Source organism: Mchenga conophoros, linkage group LG17, assembly GCF_057382185.1.
Source record: "Mchenga conophoros isolate Kocher_MC1m ecotype Shallow Benthic linkage group LG17, M_conophoros_male_GT1.1, whole genome shotgun sequence".
NCBI lineage: Eukaryota > Metazoa > Chordata > Actinopteri > Cichliformes > Cichlidae > Mchenga > Mchenga conophoros.
The window spans coordinates 20,059,660-20,074,818 of record NC_140542.1 but is presented as its reverse complement, the minus strand read 5'-3'; the positions used below and the strand labels follow the sequence as shown (position 1 = coordinate 20,074,818).

Below are 15,159 nucleotides of genomic sequence, written 5' to 3'. Positions count from 1 at the left end.
TGCACGCAGCCGCGAGGAAACAGTCACCTGAGAGCCAACAGAGCCCTCAACCGGACGTGACCGCTACCCCGGGTTGAGCCCCCCAAGGAAGATGCCTCCGGGGAACCCCCCGACGCCCTAAGCCTGTCCCTACCCCCTCACCAATCACAACAGTGAAGGCGGGACCAAACTATGACCCCCCACCCCCACTAGGTGATGGAGCTGATAAAAGGGGCCCAGAGCAATTGATCTAATGTGGTGGCAGAGGCTGTGTCAAGACTAATGTAATCTAATAGATAATTTCTATATTGGTTAGAATTAAGATTATTTTTATTTTTCCAGTTCATGAGGACTGTTTTCTTGGCTATGCATAGGGCAGTGAAGATCATATGGGCTATATTCTTTTCTGAAGTGACATTATCTAAGCTGCCCAACAAACACACTAAGGGGGAGGTTGGAATGTTACATTTCAGACATTTTGATAAGTCTTCACATATCTCGCGCCAAAACTTTTGCACTGGTGGACAGAACCAAAGAGCGTGGATGTAATTGTCTGGTGTATTGCCTTGACAGTGTGAGCAGTTGTTGGAAGATGTAAAGCCCATCTTGAACATCCGATGACCTATATAGTGCACTCTATGAAGTATTTTGTATTGTATTAATTGCAGACTGGGATTTTTAATTAATTTAAAAGTTTTTAAGCAAATCTGAGACCAGAAGTTTTGGTCTAGGTTGACTGATAAATCTGCTTCCCACTTTGCAGTAGGAAGGGATATTGATTCATCTAATTTAGAAAATGTTCTGTATATTTTAGATAATAATTTGGGGGATTTAAGAGTAAGAAAATGTGCCGCACTTAGTGGTGTTTGTAATTCAACTTGACTGAGGTTAAATTTCTTTTTTACTATGGATTTAATTTGTTGATATTCTAAAAACCTTGTCTTGTTGATCCCATATTGTTCAACTAGTCTGTCAAATGGAATAAATTCTGTTCCCTCTAATATATGTTCTAAGTATTTAATTCCTTTACAACTCCATTCTGGGAAATTAATCATATTATTGTTTTGTAATATGTCAGGGTTATTCCAGATAGGTGTACGTTTGCATGGGATTAATGAAGACTCCGTTATTTTTAGAAACTCCCACCATGCTGTTAGAGAAAAGCTGATGTTGATACTTTTAAAGCATTCATGTCTTTTGATGTTTGAGCTAATAAATGGTAGGTCTGAAATCTCTAGATCCTTGCATAGTGCCTGTTCAACATCTAGCCAGGGCTCAACTAAGAAGGTATGTTTTAACCATTCTGAGATGAACTGAAGCCTGTTGGCTAAGAAGTATTGGTGAAAATTAGGCAGATCTAATCCTCCTCTATCCTTGGTTCTTTGTAGCGTTTTTAAGCTAATACGCGGGGGTTTATCTTTCCAAAGGAATTTGGAAATATATGAATCCAGAGATCTGAACCAATCTTGTGATGGTTTGTTAGGGATCATCAAAAATAAGTAATTTATTTTTGGCAAGATCATCATTTTTATAGTGGCGACCCTTCCCATGAGTGAAATTGGTAAAGATTTCCATCTAGTCAGATCGCCTTCTACTTTCTTTAGAAGTGGGATGTGGTTTAGTTTAGTTAAGTCTGAAAGCTTAGGAGAGATATTAATACCTAAATATTTAATATTTCCGGATTGCAGTGGGGCAGAGGAAGAATTATGGAAGGAGCAGTTAATGGGGAGAACTGTAGATTTTGGCCAGTTAATTGAATAATCTGAAACTCTTGAAAACCAGTTTATTAAAGTAATTACCTCAGAGAGGTTGGTTTGTGTGTTTTGCAGAAAAAGCAACACATCATCCGCATAGAGACTGATTTTATGTTCTATGTTCTTACATTTTATGCCCTTAATTGTTGTAGCCTGTCTAAATGCTGCTGCTAGAGGTTCGATAAAAATTGCAAAAAGTGAGGGGGAGAGTGGGCATCCCTGTCTGGTGCCCCTCAGGAGACAGAAGCTGGAGGATGTCTGATCATTTGTTCTGATACGAGCCGTTGGGGAATTGTATAATATTCTTATCCAGTTTATGAAAGAGTTTCCAAAACCAAATTTGTGTAAAGTTGCGAATAAAAATTTCCAATTAACTCTGTCAAATGCTTTTTCTGCATCTAGAGATAATATTATGGTTTCGATGTTTTTATCGTATGAGTAGTCTATTAAATTAAGTAATCTACGAGTGTTTGTTGAGGAGTGCCGACCTTTTATGAAACCAGTTTGGTCAGGATGAATTAAGAGGGGGGTCATTTTCTCTAATCTCTTTGAGAGAGCTTTGCAGATTATTTTAAGGTCTACATTTAAAAGAGAAATTGGACGATAGCTTGAGGGAAATAAAGGGTCTTTGCCTGGTTTTAGCAGGAGGCTAATGTTGGCAGAATTCATATTTGGTGGTAGTCTGCCCTTTTCCTCGATTTCCTGCAACATGCTGTGGAATACTGGTGCCAAAATTGTCCAGAATTCTTTGTAGAATTCTGCAGGGAAGCCGTCTGGACCTGGAGCCTTATTATTGGGCATACTTATCAGGGCTTCCTGGAGTTCACTTGGCGTCAGTGGCGAATCCAGTTCCATTGCTTGATTGTCTAGTAATTTTGGAAGAGTTACGTTGTCAAGAAACAGATCAATTTCATTTTTAGATGGGTTTATTTGTGGTGAGTATAAAGTTTCATAGAAATCCCTAAAAATGTTGTTTATTCTTCCAGGATCTTATATTGTGTTCCCCGATAAATCTTTAGCAGCACATATAGTTGTTTTTTCTTTATTTATTTTTAGCTGGTTAGCTAGAAATCGACCTGATTTGTTACTGTGTTCAAAATTCTGCAAGCGAAGTCTTTGTATAAGGAATTGTGTTTTTTTATTAATAGTTTCATTTAATTCTAGTTTTGTTTTGCATATTTTGTTCAATGTTTCCTGATCTTGGTGGGACGCGTAGGCTTCTTCTAGTGATTTGATGTTCTTTTCTAATTCCTGAATATTTTTGTTTTCCTCTTTCTTTTTGTGTCATGAGAAAGAAATTATTTTACCTCTCATCACAGCTTTCCCTGCTTCCCATAGAACAGAAGCAGATATTCCGGGAGTGTCATTAAAGTCTAAATATGAAGTCCATTCCTTTTTAAAGTATTTAATAAAGTCTTCATCTTTAAGTAGTGATATATTAAATCTCCAGTTTTTACTTGGCGTAGTATTATTCTTGTGCATTAGTGTTAAAGATACAGGAGCATGATCGCTGACAGCTATAGGATGAATCTCAGTGTCTGAAATGTCACACAGCAGTGAGCTGCTGACCAAAAAATAATCCAGACGAGAGTAAGAGTGATGAACATGCGAGAAAAAAGTATATTCCTTACTGGTGGGGTGAAGAGAGCGCCATGCATCGCAAAGACCAAAGTCGTTCATATACTGTTTGATTATATTTGTGGACTGCCAATTACGCTGAGTTCCTGTTGTGTTGAGCCTATCCATTTCTTCATTTAGTCCAAGGTTGAGGTCACCGCCAAGAATGAGTGTGCAATCAAGGTGTTCAGAGAGTGCACTAAAAAAACCGTGGAAGAATGAGGGTTCATCAACATTTGGACCATATATACTAACAATACATAGTTTTTTGTTCAATATTGATAGTTTAATAATTAGAAATCTACCCTCTGGATCTATAACTGTATCGAGTACTGTAAAATTAACATTTTTATGTATTAAAATTGCTACTCCCCGTTGTCTAGAATTATAACCGGCTGCAAACACGTTAGGAAACTCAGGTGTTTTAAGTTCATTTAAACCTGTGACAGGTTTGTGAGTTTCTTGTAATAAAACAACATCTGCCTGTAGTTTTTTAAGCTGGTTAAATATTTTTAACCTCTTTCCTCTGGAGCCAGCTCCATTTACATTCCATGTGACAAACCTCAGCATGCCCTTAATTGTGCGTGTATGTTTAATGATGTATGCTGGGTGTTTCGTTTAGACAGGTGGAGAGAATATGGAAACATCCCTTTTTTATAAATAGAAAGAGAAAAAGAAGTGTGGTGAGAGACTCCATAAGTCTGACTATGTGTGTGAATATTCACTAATATGAACAAGCGTGGCTTGCTTATGTGTCCTGCAAGTCTGTGCGTGCTGTGAGGCTGTTGTGAATGTGCTGCCGTTGAGCTGATGTGTTTGCGTGATCGTGTTGTGAAAATATGGAGAAATAGAGGGTGTTGTTTGTAGGTGAGTGGGGGAGTAGGTGGCCACAGCAGTGAAAGACAAGAGAAAGAAAGAAACCACATGAACTGTGAGCGACAACAAAAAAAAGGAAACGAAACGGAAAAATTCCAATTAAAGCAATGACAGAGGGTGACGGTGTTATATCTGCTATGACATCATATTGATATTACTAGGTTAAACACATTTTAAAGGAGAAAGTGTGAATGAATAAGAAAAGAGTGTAGCGGGTTCTTATCTGGAGTGCAGTCAGTATAACCACGGTGTGGTGCCGGGGTCGCGGTACAGCTGTCCGTCCACGTAGAGCCGGTTCACGGCGATGACAGCACGGGAGCCTTTCTGGATAAAGCTACGTCGAACTGGGAACAGGACCTTGCGTCGTTCCAGGATCTCTTTGGGGAACTGGTCGTTCACGCTGAAGTCCGTTCCTTTCAGCTCTCTGCCGCGACTCTTCACCTGTTCCTTTTGTTTGAATTGGCTGAATTTGGCCACAATAGGCCGTGGTCTCCCGGTCCGCGACCGCGCGCCCCCCAAGCGATGTACTCTATCGAAGTCGATGTTCTTTACGGTGTCCTCCGGCAGCTTCAGGTGGATTTTAATGAAGTTTTTCACCGTTGCCTCTGCGTCCTCTCCGGCAGTTTCTGGAATACCAGAAAACACAAGATTATCTCTCATGCTACGGGCTTGTAGATCGATAACGGACTCTTTTATTTTTTTATTTTCAATGATTAGCTGGGTCACGTTATCGGTGAGAGATTTAACCGACTCCCGTAGCGTGGCATTTTCAGCGGCAAGCGTTTCCACCTGCCGCTGGCTGAATTCCAGGGATTCTCTCAGAGATTTAAATTCCCGGTGTAAAATCTCCACCAGGGACAGCCTCGCATCGAAACTGGACAATCGCTTGTCGATTGACTCCAGGATTTCTGCGATGTCTTTGCCGGCAGGCGATGTTGTACCGGGGGAGTCTGCCTGGCGACTTCTCTTCGATGACGGCGTCTCGATTTTGGCCGGGGAAGATGCACTCTGGGCCTTATGCATTACTAAATCTTGAAAACAGCTGTCGATGTAATCTTGGAGAGCGTCTAAACTCTCCCCGTTGTCCTCCAGGGTGTTAGAGATGATAAAACAGATGTTGTTAGTTATATGACGATTGATTAGTATATTTGGTAATACTGAAGCTTGGAAAACCTTTGTTAAAACTCTATGCTACCATTTGCTTTTTCTCCGCCAAAATCTCCGGCGTCTGACGTCACCTACAACATCACTTCCGTCACTTACCTCACTTCCGTCCGTCCCCTAAAAATTCTAACAGACTGTGAAAGCATCACACATGCCAAATTCAGATCACCTGCCAAATTCAGATCACCTGCCAAATTCAGATTTGTCGTGTATCTGACGGACAAACACCAAACCAGTTCCACATCACGGAAGTTGCACCATTTTTACAAACCAATTCTGGTTCATCTGTTTCACTCAACAATCGGCCATGTGCGTATGAAAACAAAGGCACTGCGCATGCGCGTTTTACTCCCATTCTATCGCGATATTTCATTTTCCTATCGTTGCCTAACATTATACCGGTATTACCGTGAACGGTATAATATGGCCCAGCCCTAATAGACAATATAAACATATTTAAAATTAAAGGAATTTGAAATGCACATTGTGCCTTGGTTTAGAGTGTCTGGAAGAGAGTCCTGTCTCAGTCAATTATAGATGATGTGAGAGGGCGGGTGTGTGTGTTTAGGGCACGGATGGCTTGGGGATAGAAGCTCCTCTTGAGTCTCTCTGTCCTTGCCCGGAAGATGCGGAACCTTCTACCAGATTGCAGAAGTTGGAACAGTTTGTTGCCAGGATGGGACAGGTCCTTCAGTATCTGCGCTGCTCTAGTCCGGCATCTCCTGGTGTAGGTGTCCTGAAGCGGGGGGAAAGCAATCCTGCAGCACCGTTCTGCTGTACGGATCACTCTCTGGAGAGCTTTTTGGTCCTTCACACACTGAAAAAAATATGTTGTTGGATTTACTTAATTCAATGGTGGACATTTGTTGCACACAGATGTTTTGCTTTGGCAGCAACTTAAACAATTGAGTTAAATTAACACAATTTATTCATGTTCAATAAACCTGTGCAATTTGTGTTGATAAAATGTGACTTAAACATGTTTTGATGAAGTAATTTGAGCTCTTGAAATATTTTAATCCTTCACAATTTTCTCACTTTATCCCAACACCATTCAATAACTTTTACCCAATACTACTTGGTCACTTAAATACTACATGTTATCTTCAAATTACATTTTGCTATTATATTCTAGTATCAAATACACAATTTTCAAATGGAGGCCTTATAACAGATTATATTGTTCTCTTCCAAGATGGTTGCTGGCATCCACCAGTAACCTTTCAAAACAAAATGTCTAATTTCACTGCATTGACAGTAGGTAAAGAATTAAACTGACATTACTCCACTACTGAATCTATATAAACCAACAGTTAAATAATGTCAGTTCTTCCGTGTTCTCTGGAATCAATCACAGCAAAGAAATTAGACTCTTTCTTTTGAAAAATGTTGGGAAAGAACAATACAAAACATTCTATTTAAGGCCTCTGACGTCAAGATTCAGTTAAACAACAATTATAACTAAACAATTTGAGGTAATGTTAGTTTCCATTAACATTAAATTAGGTTACTGAATTGGCAAACACCTTCCTATTAACATTACCCATTTTACCCCAATAACTAAAGAAATTAGCACTTGCAGGTCAAAACCTTTATTCAAGAGATGCAAAAATAACATTGATACAGTGACTGTCAAAAATTACGGCACTGATCATACTGTGACATCTTGGTTCAAAACAGCAAGCTTAGAAATATTCAACGTTCCTTACTTCAACTGAATGAAACTGAAAATACCATTTCACACGGCCCATATGGGATATTTAGACTGCATAACTGTTCATGCTACATCTCTTCACTAGTAAAAGAAAGAAAAAATACAAAGAGAAATTTAAAAATGCTGCCAAACAGACAGAGAACTTGTACAGAGCAAAAGGAAAAACAAACAACAACAACAACAAAAAAACGGCTCGTCCTCATGGCAGTTGCAGTGTATATAAAAATGAACCCTGCGATCTGTTCCTGGAATTGAGCTTCAAAAATGCAGCAGAACAAGTGTGAGATTTAAATGTCCTCTCACCTAGAGCTGATCACCTCACATGCATAACAGTGAGCTTTCCTTGCAGGAGCAGTTTTGTCTTAGTTGTGAGTTTTTCTTGAGAGCTGAGTTGCTTCCAACTCCATTACCACCCTTTGAATCACCTCAAAAGTGTAGCAGAGTTGTGATGGGTAACTCATATTGAAGGAATAAAAAAGGTCCAAACAGCATGGCTACTGCAAAGGTCACGTTATCCAGATCTTGAAGAACTACTATACCCTCGATGATGATGCCAACGTCAGAAAAGTCATTGCCTGGTGCATCCTCTGGAGACAGATGTTCATTGTGGTTTTCTCAATCTGTGCAGTGGCCTCAGTCAAGTCCTGGTTAAAAACAAAACATTTCTTTAAGATTCCTTTTTAAACTCATCTCTTTTGAATCTACCAGTTCTAATGTTAGAGTAATTTAAACCAATGCAAGCAACATAGTAAATAGCTATAGCCAAAGAGTGGCCTGCCATGCTGCCATTCATGGTCTAACAGAGTTTCTAAGAGAGGGTGAAAAACATAATTTCAAATGCTTTACATTAGTTTTTCTTAGAAAGACACTGGCCCATCAGAAATCCAGGTTTTGTCACTCAGAAGATGTTAGAATTTAGACTTTCAGCCCCACAATTTGGTTAGCTGTTGGTCTTTTTTTTTTTTCAAACAAAAGCTAATGTAAATATTGGTGGGATTTTCCTTTGTTCACTAGAATGACAAATTTAAAGTTTTTTCACACTGATGTGACCCCTAATACAGGGGTGGGGCCTCAAGGGCCGGCGGCTGAGTTCACTACCAGGCCTCATGTGAACTTCAAATTATTAAAGAGGACTACTGGTCCTAACTGGTCCAATGAGGATCAAGTGGATAACTAAATGCATTTTTAAATGTTGCAAAGCCACAATCTACTCATAAAACACTCACCATGAACTCCTGCACCAAGATGTTGCAATTGTCTTTCACACAGATGCGGAGCACTTTGATGAGACTCCCTTTGAGCATTAATGTCATCCTAAAGTATTATAACAAAGAAAACAGAGATTTGTGAACTTTTCAGTAGCACAGAAGAAAATGATCCCAGACCAAAACTTAAACCAGTCAACATGCAACACCAGCATCTACAAAGCAATATCAAAAGTTCCTGTTTGACATCCACTTTATGGATATATAGTTTCCAGAACATTTATTTTTTTAAAAAGATCAATTTTTCTCAGTGGGCCAGTAAATGCATGACGAAAATTATGGCATCCTTTCGGTGGAATCAGTACTCACAGGTAATAGTTGACTGTTTCAATGGATGCAGCATAAAAATCTTTTACTGACCTAATGCAATACATATACACTTTGTAGTTAAAGAATTTTAAAGTTCTTACTGTCATCATGGCAGCTACATCCTTTAGCTTTGTGCCCTGTTCCCCCGATCACTTTGCAAACACTTTCAGCAGACTGTCAGAGAGAAACTCAGCTCCGTCAGAAACCTTGACTGTAAAGGCATGGTTGGGATGCACTGGAATGCTGCATTTCATCTGACATGACATAAAATTATTTTGAAATAACAGCAGGCACTGTGCTTGGTTAATAATCAGTAATGTTTTGTTGAATAAAAACTGTGTTTCCAGATCTTATGGGATTAAAAAAATGTTTATTTCTGATTTGCAACCCAAGAACCCACAAGTTACAACCTCATTTTAGTTCAAGTGTGCATTAATGTGAGTCCAGTAATCACCTTTCTGACAATACATACAGGTATAAGTCAAACCTATGGCAGATTTTGGATTTCTCAGTTGTATTAATAGGGTGGTCTATTTGAGTATGCATGCACCTAATAATTATAAAAAACCTATTATAATTAAGTTACAGAAACCTTAAGCGAAAATAGAATATACTTTCTTACCATAACACCTTGAACCCACAATCCATCAGCTGACTCCTGGTGAAATGCAGAATAGATGTGGTCTCTCAATGTGCATCAACAAAAACAAAAACAAAAACAAAAGGACAGCAGGTGAGGGCAGGAGGGGTAGGGATGTAAGCTAGCATAATGCCGCTGATGATATTAGCTAAAGCTGTTCAATGTCCAAAATCTCACTAACACCACGGTGCAGTAAATACACAATGTAACTGAAGAGTCAGTTGACAAATCTATTCACACAGAAAACCAAATTATGTTATGAGTGCCTCGTAATTAGGTTTAATGTGATATTACGGCTCTTGTGCCAAAGACAAATTCAAATGAAAAAGCGCCAATTCTTTGATAACAGATAAAACAGCAAATAAGCTAACGGCTCTTTTTTAGCATGTTACATGGCGGCACTTTAGACGTTTAACTACATTTGGCTGAAATATGGTAAATATTAATTCAAAAAATCAAGACATACCAAAAAACGTAGAGTTGGCTGCTCGACTTGACTGAGATGGATGCATTTTTTAAACCACGATCCAAAGCCCGCGAGATGAAATCACGCGTGGTTTCACGAGATTTAACGTTGCTATCTTATTGACTTACTTCACCTGAACATGATATAAACAATTTAATACACCCTTTCTGCATATCATGTAGTTTTTACACTATATAGTTACATTTATCTTTAAAACATGAGGCAATTGTGTTAAATACATGCAAGATGCTTACATAAATCCAAGAGATGGCCAGTCCCTTTTTTTCAGTGCACAGCTGTTCCCAAACCACGATGTCATGTTCTGTGTGAGGATGCTCTCCACAGCGCCTGTATAGAAAATCCTGAGGATCTTTGGAGAGACCCTGAACTTCTTCAGTTGTCGTAGGTGATACAGGCGCTGCCTAGCCTTTTTGGTCTGGACCTGAATGTGGGCAGCCCATGTCAGGTCTGAGGAGATGTGGACACCAAGATACTTGAAGGACTGCACCCTCTCCACTGGAGCTCCATTGATGATAATGGGCTTGTAGTCTCTGTGCTGACCCCTTCTGAAGTCCACCGCCAGCTCCTTGGTCTTGCTGACGTTCAGCTGGAGGTGGTTGTCCTGGCACCACGATGCCAGATTCTTCACTTCATCCATGTAGGCCACCTCATCGTTGTTGGAGATGGCACCCAACACCACTGTGTCGTCAGCAAACTTCACAATGGTGTTGGAGCCATGGGTGGCCACACAGTCTGAAGTGTAGAGGGAGTAGAGCAGTGGCGAGAGGACACATGCCTGAGGTGCTCCTGTGTTGATGGTGATGCTGTTGGAGAGGCACCTGCCCACCCTCACCACCTGAGTTCTGCCAGTGAGGAAGTCCAACACCCATGCACACAGACGGCTGTTAAGTCCCAGATCCCTCAGCTTTGTGAACAGTCTGCAGGGCACCATTGTGTTAAACGCTGAACTGTAATCAACAAACAGCATTCGCACATAGTTACCCTGTTTCTTGTCCACGTGGCTGAGAGTGGTGTGTAGGACGTGGGCGATGGCATCCTCTGTGGATCTGTTGGATCTGTAGGCGAACTGCAGCGGATCTGTGGTGTCTGGGATGGAGGAGGAGATGATGTTCTTCAGCAGCCTCTCAAACACCTTCATTACTACCGAGGTCAGTGCAACTGGCCGGTAATCGTTCAGGGATGAGGGTTTGCTGTTCTTGGGCACAGGGATGATGGTGGATCTTTTGAAGCATGTGGGGACCACAGACTTCGCCAGGGACTCGTTGAAGATGTAAGTGAACACACCTGCTAGCTGGTCAGCACAGCAGCGCAGCAGACGGCCGGTGATACCGTCTGGCCCCGCCGCTTTCCTTGTGTTCACTCTCCTCAGTGCCGCTCGGACGTCATGCTCCGCGATGCTGGTCACCGGTCTCTCGCTGATGACGTCACTGTCCTTGGTAGTCAGGCGGTAGATAGCATTAGCCGCCTGGCTAACCTCGAAACGGGCGTAAAACCGATTCAGCTCGTTGGTGAATGCAGAGTCAGCGTTGATCGGCGCAGTGTCCCTGGCTTTGTAGTCCGTAATGGTGCGTAGTCCGTGCCACATACTCCGTGTGTCGCCCTGGTGGAAGCGGGACTCCACACGTTCCCGGTACCTGCGTTTGGCATCTCTCACCGTGCGCCGCACGCCGTATGAGGCCGCTTTGTAGGCGCTCATATCGCCAGTGGCGAGACCCATGTTGTAGGAGGCGGTCCTGGCGTTTACTGCAGTGCGGATCGATCTGTCCATCCACGGTTTCTGGTTTGGGAATGTGGTGACTCTCGCAGTGGGGATAATCTCCTCCGCTAGCATATTGACGAAGCATACTGCTACTTCCGTAAACTCGTTGATGTCGACTGCGCATGCTCTGAACATGTCCCAGTCTACGTCGTTGAGTGCGTCCTGTAGCGTAGCTTCTGATTGGGCAGTCCACCGTTTTACTTCCTTCGTGGTCACGTCTTCCCTCCGTATGCTTTGTTTATACTGGGGAATGAGGAAGATGGCGTTGTGGTCAGACTTCCCAAAAACCGGGTGTGAGACAGCTTTGTAGCCCTGCTTGTATGGCGTGTAGCAGTGATCCAAAATCCGATCCCCTCTCGTTGGACACGAGACATGCTGGTAAAAGTTTGGCATGACTTGTCTGAGGTTCGCTTTGTTAAAGTCTCCTGCTACAATGAGGGCTGCGCCCGGGTCCTTGTTTTGAAGCGAGCTCAGCACATCATGTAATTCGGACAAAGCCATACCTGTGTCTGCTTGGGGTGGGATGTAGACCGCCGTGGCGATGACTGAGGTGAACTCACGGGGCAGATAGAAAAGGCGGCACTTAATCCTCAGGAACTCCAGATGTGGCGAGCAGGCGCTGGAGAGAGTAGAAATGCTCCTGGCATCACACCACTTTCTGTTTACCATGAAACACACTCCCCCACCTTTGGTTTTGTTCGACTCTGCCGTTCTGTCCGCGCGGAGCACAAAGAATGAATCCGACGGAGTTACGGCCTGGTCCGGCACGGTGGGGGACAGCTATGTCTCCGTGAAGCACAGAATGTTGCAGTCCCTCATGTCACGTTGGAAGGTGACCCTTGCTCTTAGGTCATCGAGCTTGTTCTCCATGGATTGTACATTGGCCAGTAGGATACTGGGCAGTGGTGCGCGATGCGCCTGCTGTCTCAGTCTGTTCCTAATACCAGCGCGTTTTCCCCGGCGCTTCTTTGTTCTGCGCCTCGGATGAGCGGCCCGTCCTTTGTTGTTCTCCGCGCCGCGTAGAATCTCTGGCGGCCAGGAAGGGTCAGGTTTAAAAGTGTCCAAGATTAGATGTGCAACCTTGGCACCGATGTTTACAAGTGATCCGCTGTCGTATACTATAAGACTAGAGGATTTTGGGATGTAAACCAGAGCAAAAAATAAGTAAAAAACAAGAAAAGTGGATAGTCGGAGCGGAGCGGTCAGGAAGGCATCTGGACGTGGCCGCGCCATCTTGGGTACTTGTCAAAACTGACCATTGACCATCTCTACATGCTCTATGTCTATCACATTCTAGATACATAAACACTTGCCAGAGCTGTGTTGCAGAATCATTAGTTCATGAGATTTTTACCCTTTGGCTTCATGATGCACAGACAAATCTGCAAGTTGAAATGTAGAAGGTGAAAGTAACACCAACCACCTCCTTGTTAAAGGAACTGTTGAACTTTGTGGGTTTTTGTTCTCATCACCAACTTTAATGCTGACACTCTCTCTTTCACTTCAGTTTTTTTCAGTGCCTCACAAACAGTTGCAGGTTCAGAAGTAGCATATTGTTTTTCCACACACATGGGGGAGAGGAGAGAGAGAGCGAGAGAAACACTTCATAGATGTCAGGCGTCGTGTGGAGGCGAGGAAGAAGGAACCCAAACGCAGGACTCGCAGGTAGGTGCAGATTTATTGTGAGGAGTGGATGAACAGAACAAAGGGAGAAAATGGCTGGCTGGCTGGCTGGACAACTGACTGGAAGGCTGAATGGCTGGCTGAACGCAGGCGGAAACGACAACAGAACATCACATGAACATCAATGACACGACACCGATCGGATGGAACTGAGGACTTAAATACACGCTGGGTGATGAATGATTAGAAACCGGTGAGCACGCAGCTGAACTTAGTCTGACTAATGATACATGGAAATAACTGGAACACAATACGCAGGCGGTATGCTGACACGGAAAACATAGATGTGAAAATAAACTGAACATGACAAAACAGAAATCACTGGGTCAACGACCCAGGAACCCTGACAATAGAACTAGAGCAGAAAAGAAAGAGACATTTGATATCACTGGTCAGAGGCGGAGCCAGACATTTGAAACACCCGGGGCTTAGCCCTAAAGGGTAGTATGCATGTGGGATTATTTCTTTTTCTTTTTTTTTTTTTTTGGGGGGTGGGTAGAAATGACTGAAAGATTAATTGGCTCTGTTCTGAGTTTTGTTCAAAAAAGAATGACTTCATATAGGGAAAAATATATATCACATATGCAGGACACCTTAAACTAGTTTTTTAATTAAGCAGCAAGGCAGAACAAGGTCGGGGCTTTATCAAGACACGAGGACTAAACCCCAATTCAACCAGACCCAGAACTGATCCAGAATTAAAACAGGACTACAACAGTTCAAAATCAGGAGTACTGAGGACTTAACCAAGACAGAACAAGAATCAGAACTAGATGATAGTAGCACTAAAAATCATCATAGACCTGCACTACACTTATTTTTTTAATTCTACCAAAGTCCACTATTTAGATTGAGAAAAGTTTATATAATTATTTAGCCTTGAAATATAACAAACCTAAAAAGAAACACTAGGTACGAGATACATGAGGACCTATGATATGGTGATACTTTTGGTAAACAACCATTTGACTAACATGTGTGTCTCACCTGCTCTTGTTCCACCTCTGTTCTGTCCTCATTCTCCTCTCTCTCCCTCTCTGTTCCTCTCTCTCCCTCTTTGTGCTGACAGTCATCAAATATACAGTTGAAACCAGATATTTACTCTTCAGATCAAAACAAAAACACTTTTTTAATTGTAACATCAAATCAGACTAAATGTTTATTTTTTTTAGATTGATAAATATAAAAAAACATATTTGTTAACTTTAAGAGAGAGAAACTATCTGTATTTCTTAATTGCAAATGGCACCAAATTGTATTCATACTGAGCCACACTTATGGAGCTCCACAATTCTTTTCCTGGCGTTTTGGTTGATATCTCTTGATGTTCCCATTTCAAAGAAACAGGCTCTGTGTTTTGCCTTACATGCATCCACAGCTGTGCCACCAATTTACTCACATGGACTCTACTAACCTATCAGAAGCTTCAGCTCAGAATGGAATCGTCTGGAGTTTTCTTATTAATTAACAATAAACAGTGTATATGTACTCCTACATGAAAGTGATAATAAATAGACAGATCTCTCTCTCTTTATTCTGACATTTAACTAATTCAAAAGATATTTCAATATTTATCTAAAACAAAAGTTTACTCTAAATTGATGTTGTACAGTAAAAATGTTTTATGTTTTCTCCCTAAAGTGTATGTAAATATCTGGTTACAAATGTGAATATCCTGCTGTGTACTCAAATCCCTCTTGTTTTGCATAGAAATATACTGAACAACATACAAAGCATAATATATAAAATAACATTTACCTGAGTTTTTTCTTTGAAAGAACCCTCTAATGTCCATTCTTATGTTTCAGTACATAACTGAAACCGATTTAGTCGGGGAGGGTAAGAACTGAAAATATGAAATAAACACACGTAAGCTAAGACTCTCTAAAAAAAATAGCATTTGTTCGGCTTT

At 41.5% G+C, this 15,159-nt stretch overlaps 1 long non-coding RNA gene across 2 annotated transcripts; it reads right to left on the bottom strand.

The window, feature by feature from the left end:
• Window positions 1-6,229: 6,229 nt before the first annotated feature.
• LOC146555396 (uncharacterized) lies at window positions 6,230-10,078 on the bottom strand. Of its 2 annotated transcripts, XR_014889284.1 has the most exons (5): window positions 10,039-10,078; window positions 9,301-9,917; window positions 8,780-8,932; window positions 8,331-8,418; window positions 6,230-7,748 (listed from the first exon to the last, which is right to left on the bottom strand). It is a non-coding gene; the product is annotated as an uncharacterized LOC146555396 (long non-coding RNA). The 2 variants fall into 2 exon arrangements; XR_014889283.1 differs by having other exon boundaries at window positions 9,301-10,069.
• Between the last annotated feature and the right edge of the window lie 5,081 nt (window positions 10,079-15,159).